Raw genomic sequence first — 7,369 nt, forward strand, 5'->3', positions numbered from 1 at the left:
TACGGTCACACCTGGCACCACCCAGGCTACCAGTCGACCAGTAGCACTTTTAGACCTCGTGTCCAGGCGTGGGGTATTCGGTCCCCGAATTTAATCGACGCCCGTGCGTTTCGAATCTGAAACCACTTGGTTGGAAGCAAACGCCCCGTTTCAACTGGGCTACCACCTTGGTGGCGGGGATTGCCCTATTGGTCGTCGTCTTGCCCATGGAATCCTACATGATATAACAACCTGAGTAATTACCGTATCACAAATGGTGCTCTAATGTTATTGAATAATAGATATATTTCTAAGCCTCACAAATTGAACGAAGAAAAAAAAAAAAAAAAGCTAGTTACAATGCACTCTTAAGAGAAAGAAACAAAAGCTAGTCACATGGTCATGCACTCTAAGTCCGGTTTTCTTCAAGATTTTTTTTTCTTTTGGTAAGCAATATGTAAGAGGGAAGAGACCGAGCATTCAGATCCCTGAACTTGTTCTAGTAGTTGTTAAAATTTAAAAGTGTTATATTTCTTTTTTTTTTTCTTTTGACCAATTTATGAATATATCCTAATATTCTATATTGAAAATATCCTTGAGCAAATACTCTAACTACTCATACCTTCTCTCTTTCTTGATGATAGGAACATCTCCTCTATATCAACCACCATGCAAGCCTCCCTCTTTTCCATTAACCTCTTCACCTCTCCTTATCCTACATGAGATACTTATCGATCTCCGGCATTAATGAAGGTATGAAGTTTGGTGAATCCGATTGCACCAATGGTGGATCTAAGATCTATGAATAAGTGGAGGGGCTGGAGATGGCGGAATACAGGTACCTAGATTCCTTCGATGATGGCTCTAAATTTCTGAGCTCGGAAAAGACATCAAGAGCCGAAGCATGTCTAGTCTTTCCTTCAGAAAAATTTGTTTAGATATAAGTGGCAAAGACCCAAGGTCTCCCAACCCTATATTTAGATAAGGTAGGGGAAAGGGGATTTTTTTGAATACAAAGTCTATTAAGAAGAATCTGGTTTCGATTTAAAATTTATAATGTATCATGCTCCATTTTTCTAGAATTTTTTCTAAATTTTGGAGAGGGTAGAGCTTCCCTCTCCTATCTATTTAATGGGTATAAAGAAAGGATCTCCCTACCTTTATTTATATTAACAAAGAAAAATACCAACATACTTGTACACATATAGTTGTAAAAATACATCAAACATTGATTTGTTCATGACGGACATCAACCCAAAATCTTGGAAAACCTAATCTAGTAATTCCTATATATGCAATTGACAAATCCTAATTATGATATTTTGGTTAGAGTTAGGATTTTGATTAGCAAAGAATTTGTGTGATGCCATGGTATATAATTTAAAGCAAAAAGAGACAACTGGCAAACTCATTAATATAATATATCATGACAGTGTTAATTGGTTGCGTTGGTAAAATTATTGCATGTTGGACACTCATGGTCTAGATTTGTCCCAACCCAACCTCACCATGATTTCAATCAAACTTTCTCTCATCCTAGCCCTCTGAATATGCAATACTATTCAAGATGTGGTATTAACATAAAACTACCATGTACTTAGATTTAGTTTCATAACTCTCCCAAATTCTAAAATAATAAAATTTCATATAGCAAAGAAACATAATTAAATTTTATGATATGGAAATTATTGGACAAATGATAAACATAATTTTCTATTTTGACCCATTAATTTGGTTAATAAGGTGATAGTTCCACCATAAATGTTGAACTAAAAAAAGATCTTTATATATGTTTCATCTTATTGCAATGTAAAGTGTAAGCAAGGAGAGGCTTGTTTAATGGCCATAAAGTTAAAAAAGGAAAGACATACATCATATTGTTAAGCAAAGTAAATGCACAAGAAACCTAATCTTGTGGGTTCACTGTGAAAATCTTATTACATCACATTCCTCCCCTACTAATTAATCCAAATGATGGGAGAAATATATAGGTTAGCATTTGGGGAAGCCCCTTTTATGGCTTGAAACTAAAACCTTCACCAAAGGAAAACTTGTAATTACTAGGTTGTAGCCTAATTTTTAATCTCTCTCTATTGGACTTTTATAGTCATTTCTTTTTTTTATTTTGAGATTAAAAAAACAATTTATTTTATTTTTTGTTAACTTTATGTAGGATGTCTTAAAGAGACATCTTTTTGTATATAATGGCTATTCAAAGGGTGCTTTATCAAAAAATATCTCTAATATTCTTTCAAGGCTTTTCTTTATGAAAGTGTTTGTCCCTTTATAAAAGAGTTTGAGATGTTTCGAAAACATCACAATTTTTAAAAAGTGTGTCTCCCGATAAAAGTGAGAAGATTGTCAGAATTCATTATAAATTCGTTACTTAGTTTTAGGATGTATTTGGTTAAGGCATAAGGCAAGTTTGGAGGAAGACTTATGCTTGCCCAATAGTATTCAAGAAGAAGGCATGACCAAAGAAGTTGTCCATAAACTATTTATTGATGAAGCATCACTTTTTATACCTACTTTTTTTACTTTTTTACGGATGAAATTAACGTCATCACCAGGAAGATACTAACAAAAGGCTATTGGCAAAAAGTTATTTCAGAAAAAAATGGCATGGCATAACTTTTGTAATTCCTATTTTTCTTTTTCACGAATCACAGGTAGCCTTAAAGTTTCACTTTTTGTGTTATTCTTTTATTATATGGGATTTGAATAGTTCGGACTTATCAATTGATCAAAAACCATCAATCCTGCTTAACTATAGCATAATATGAAGCTTCTCGACCACTATGCCGTCACCTATAATTGTTCTGCTAAGATTTTTTATTATTATGCATATTCTATGCCATTAGTTAAAGCTATTTTAAATAGGTTTTGATATTTTATAATCAATTGTTTCCATAAAAAACCTAACCAATTCTTTTTCCTTTGGTAAAAAATATAATATAACATATATATATATATATATATATATATATATATATATATATGGATATATATACTTATTTTATTTTTGATAGTTTCAAATATTTACCACTAGTAGTATTAAAATACCAATAAGTTTCACCTATTTTCAAATCATATATTTTATAATTTCTTAAAAAATAACCAATTCATGATTATTTTCTATTTTAGATTGAGGAGCTATGAATATTTTTCTTACATTATTTTTTCATTTTTTAAATTTTTAAATATATTTTGTTGTAAATCCAATTTGAAGGATTGTCCCAATATTGGATTAGTGACCTAGTGACCTATACCATTGGCCTAGTTAGTCTTTAGTTTGAGTTTAATAACTATGTTAAAATTATTTGTAAAAGTTCATGTTTGCTTTCACATAAAATGTATGTTCGTTTTAACCTCCTTTGTTATGTGACTTAATCAACTTTACATTTAAAATTTACCTTACGCTTTCAATTTAAAACTTGATGATTAAGTTACATCAGGATTTATTGTACTAATTGTGAAGTATCTTATTTAAAAGATGATTAAAATAACATCGAGAAAAATTGATGCAAGTTATAGTAATTTGATTTTATTATTCAAAATGTCTTGATGTTCTACAATGCCCTACCAAACCTTTCCTAGAAACCCCTCTTTCTCTCTTACATTCTTGTGGAAACCCTATGCCCTTATTCTCCTATCTCCCATGCACACCTCACCCTTTTGTCACTCCCATCTCTAATGGACCTTGACCCTGTGTTGCCCATCTCTACCTCTCGAGCACCATACGATCACCACCTTGGCCTCTGGCCACCACCATTAAGTACCGCCACCACCCTATTGGGCTAGAGACACAATGGATATAATCCCATAAGGAGGTCTAGGTGTTAGTCGTGCCATGGGCTTGACCCATGAGGGTAGCTGTGCCATGGGCTTAGCCCATGAAGGTTTTCCTACTTGGTGAGATAGGTCACATGCATCCTTATAGCTTTTTCTCGAGAAAATGGGGAAGAAATGTCTGGATGAAGAGAAATAGAGAGATTTGATTTTGGTAGGAGCTTGGAGAAGCATACCCAAGTTAAGAGAACTTGCAGAGGTGGTCTTTGTCAGCAAGAGTTTTACAGAAGGTGTTCCTGAGAAGAGATTTTCTCAAAAGATTCTTTAGAGAGCATAAATAATCAAGATGATGAAGAGCAAGAATAGAAGGTTTCTCCAAGAATTTTCTCAGAACTGATGGTTGGTTGCCATCATAGTTCAGATATGGTTGAAGAATGGTGATTCCAACAAATTCAGGACTTCTACGTCTGAAACAAGATTGTCTTGTGGTAAAAAAGTCTCTTTTGGAAGCCTAAAGAGAGAATCCAATATGCGGTTTGAGAAGTTTTGCACTTCTTTCTAATTTATAGCAGACTTTCTACTCTATTTGTCCTATGGTTTTCCCTACCAAAAGGGTTTCTCTTATGTATCTTTGTATCTCTCTCGGTAGTGGTTGATGTGTTATCTCCATAGTTGATTTCCGTATTTTGCGATTGCTATAACTATGTTTGTATAAGGTGTCCCAATTAATGTAAAGGTGTAATGCCTTGTTCTAGCCTTGTCTCGATAGAGTGTAAACAAAACTCTATGAGTACACATACCTCTGCATGTCTGCCTTTATTGAGCAATTTCGTTGTGTAGATTATTTGCAACTGCGCAGATGGTTTTGTTTTATTGGATGGTTTGGTTTTTTAGTAGAGGTGGTGGTGATCTCCAGGCACGACCCTTATCCCCCTCTTCCTCCCTCTCTATCATGTCCAGTCCCTCCCTCTTGCCCTTCATTCTTTCTCCTATTTGCCCACCCCCTTGTCCACCTTCTTCCTACCCTTTCTTGTTCTCTCTCTCTCTACTAGGAAAATTTCTGCCTCTCTTTTCCTCACCCTATCTTGTTTCTTCTCTCTCGCATGCTTTCTTCATGTTTGTATGAAACTTTATATTGCATGCATAACAAAAATTATGATTGGGCATATTTCTTCTTAAATAAGAATGTTTCCATGAGTAGTTCTATTTGGAATTATTGTGGTGGAACGGGAACTCTCAACATGAAAATTATGCACTTTCTTATTGAATCAATTTATGGTGTATGAAGATTAAATATGGTCTTGTCTAGATACTTACGATAATCTTGATTTGGTTCAAATTACTTTAAATAAGATTCATACATGATACTTTGTAGCTTGGGTTTGTGTTAAGAATGAGATTTGATGTTAAACTTGAGCTAGGGACGGCAATGAGTCAGGTATGCCATTACCCATACCCACCACCCTGCACGTGCCTCGGGGTAGGGCAGGACAGGTAGAGTCTCAGGGCGGATCGAGCCGGATAGAGTTAAATAGGGCATTTTAGATAGATCAAGTCGAATAAAATTACAAAAATTAATTTTGTTAACATATAAATCATTTTTACCTCAGAAAGAGGATTTGTGAATATATATATATATATATATATATATATATATATATATATATATATATATATATATCCAGATCAAGTTCAGGGCGGATTTTACAATATCTCGTACCTACCTTAGAACTATTGCGGATCGGAAAAAAACCCGCTCCATTCAAATCGAATCAATTTGGGTACCTGATGGGGTGGAGTAAATTGCCATCCCTAACTTGAACATTGTCTATCTTTAATTCATAAAACCTATTTGATGGTTATATGTGTATTGAGATCATGCCTAGGTTTTGGTTTGGAAAATTGATGTGTTTGTGTATGGATTGGTAATGAGGCTTCAACTGGCTGCATTTCTGCTAATACCTAGTCACCAGGTGTAAGCATGCCCTATGAATGTCCAATCATGGAACATAACATGATATATTGATACCCAATCATGAGGGTAAGCATAACATTATTGTTAGGTTTTTCACATATTTACCCTTACAAATATGGGTCATTGCATATATACCCTTCGAAGATCATTATTTGCATGCATGTCCCATAAGATCATTTCATTTTTGCAGTGATACCCCTCTAGTTAGATTTTTGGATAATGGTGTTAATAAAAAACTATTTTAAAAATAGATTACCCTTTTGCATTATTACTCAAAATAATTATATAACAAATATAATTTTTTATGCTATAAATGAAATCTTAAGTTTTTGTTAGGGGTATTAATGCAAAAGGGTAACATTTTTCTCTTAGCCTAAAGTGGTTAGTTGTTTACACCATAAACAAAAAATCTAATATAAGGGGCATTGTTGCAAGAAACAAGATGATTTAGGGGAGTATATAGCAAATAGCGGTTTGTGGAGTGTACATATGCAATAGTCCATATTTGTATGGACAAATATAATATTATTTTATAGGTGTCTATGCGTGGTAAGATTCTTATTGAGTTGTTGAGCTCATATATTTTCTTTTTAATATTTGCAGGGTAATAGGATACATTGTGCTATAGCAGGCTTTGGTGTTGCTCAAGAATGGAGAAGTCTTTGGATATTGAGTACTAATGTAATATTAAAATCATATTAGATATTCTCTGAGATTTTCGAATCTTGGTAATTCAACTAATTACTTGGAATTTTAGTCAATTGTAGTCTTTGTGATGTTGGAGGTGTTGGAAATTGTGTCCCAAAGCCAATTTATTAGTTGTAAGAAATTGAATTATGTATATGTTTTATTAAAATGAATAAAAATTTATTCTGGCAATTTTCTATTCATCACAAGTGTTGCATCTTCAAATTGAACTCCTGTGTATTGTGATGAAGTCCTTAGGACTAATTTAGTGGATAAAAGAGGTTTTATCATTTAGTCCTTAAACCAGTTTGCGACCAAATGACGAGCTGTCAATTGGACGATAGCTATGTCAAGTATAGGTCGTTGTGTGCCATTTAGTTGGTTGTCCTCTTAAATCAAGGAGTGTGGAGACACTGTATGGCATACAGGTGAGATGTAGGAGTACATCGTCACTGAATAGTGATCTCACCTGCGTAGCACTCCACTGTCGGGAGTTAGCTCGTAAAACGTATGGGCATAAGTACCCCTTAGACCTGAGACTGTCACGGTGACTTGCAAGCAACTCACTATACTTAGGCACTGGATGACCTGAATTTCTAATTCAGGGATCGGAAGGATGCTGGGTGCAGTCAAGTACTCGCGAAGTCTGTGTATGAGTCAAGATGGGATTGACCGCTTCAGATTTTAGAAGTTGATGTCTCACTGTATTTCAATTCAGTAAAACCTTGGCCAGGGTAAACCAAGTGATAAGTCACTTGATTTGATTAATTGAAATACACTATGAATGACCGGACCCAGAGTTCGACAGTCCACTCTGAGGTCATCTTGAGCATCAAAGGTCATAGGGATGAATTATGCAACAACCATACGTCTAGGTTCTTGAATGTTGCTTTGCATATTTGACCTATTCGGACGTCGGGTATCATTGCTAGATGGTCA

This window comes from Phoenix dactylifera, unplaced genomic scaffold, assembly GCF_009389715.1.
Source record: "Phoenix dactylifera cultivar Barhee BC4 unplaced genomic scaffold, palm_55x_up_171113_PBpolish2nd_filt_p 000112F, whole genome shotgun sequence".
In the NCBI taxonomy this organism is placed as follows: domain Eukaryota; kingdom Viridiplantae; phylum Streptophyta; class Magnoliopsida; order Arecales; family Arecaceae; genus Phoenix; species Phoenix dactylifera.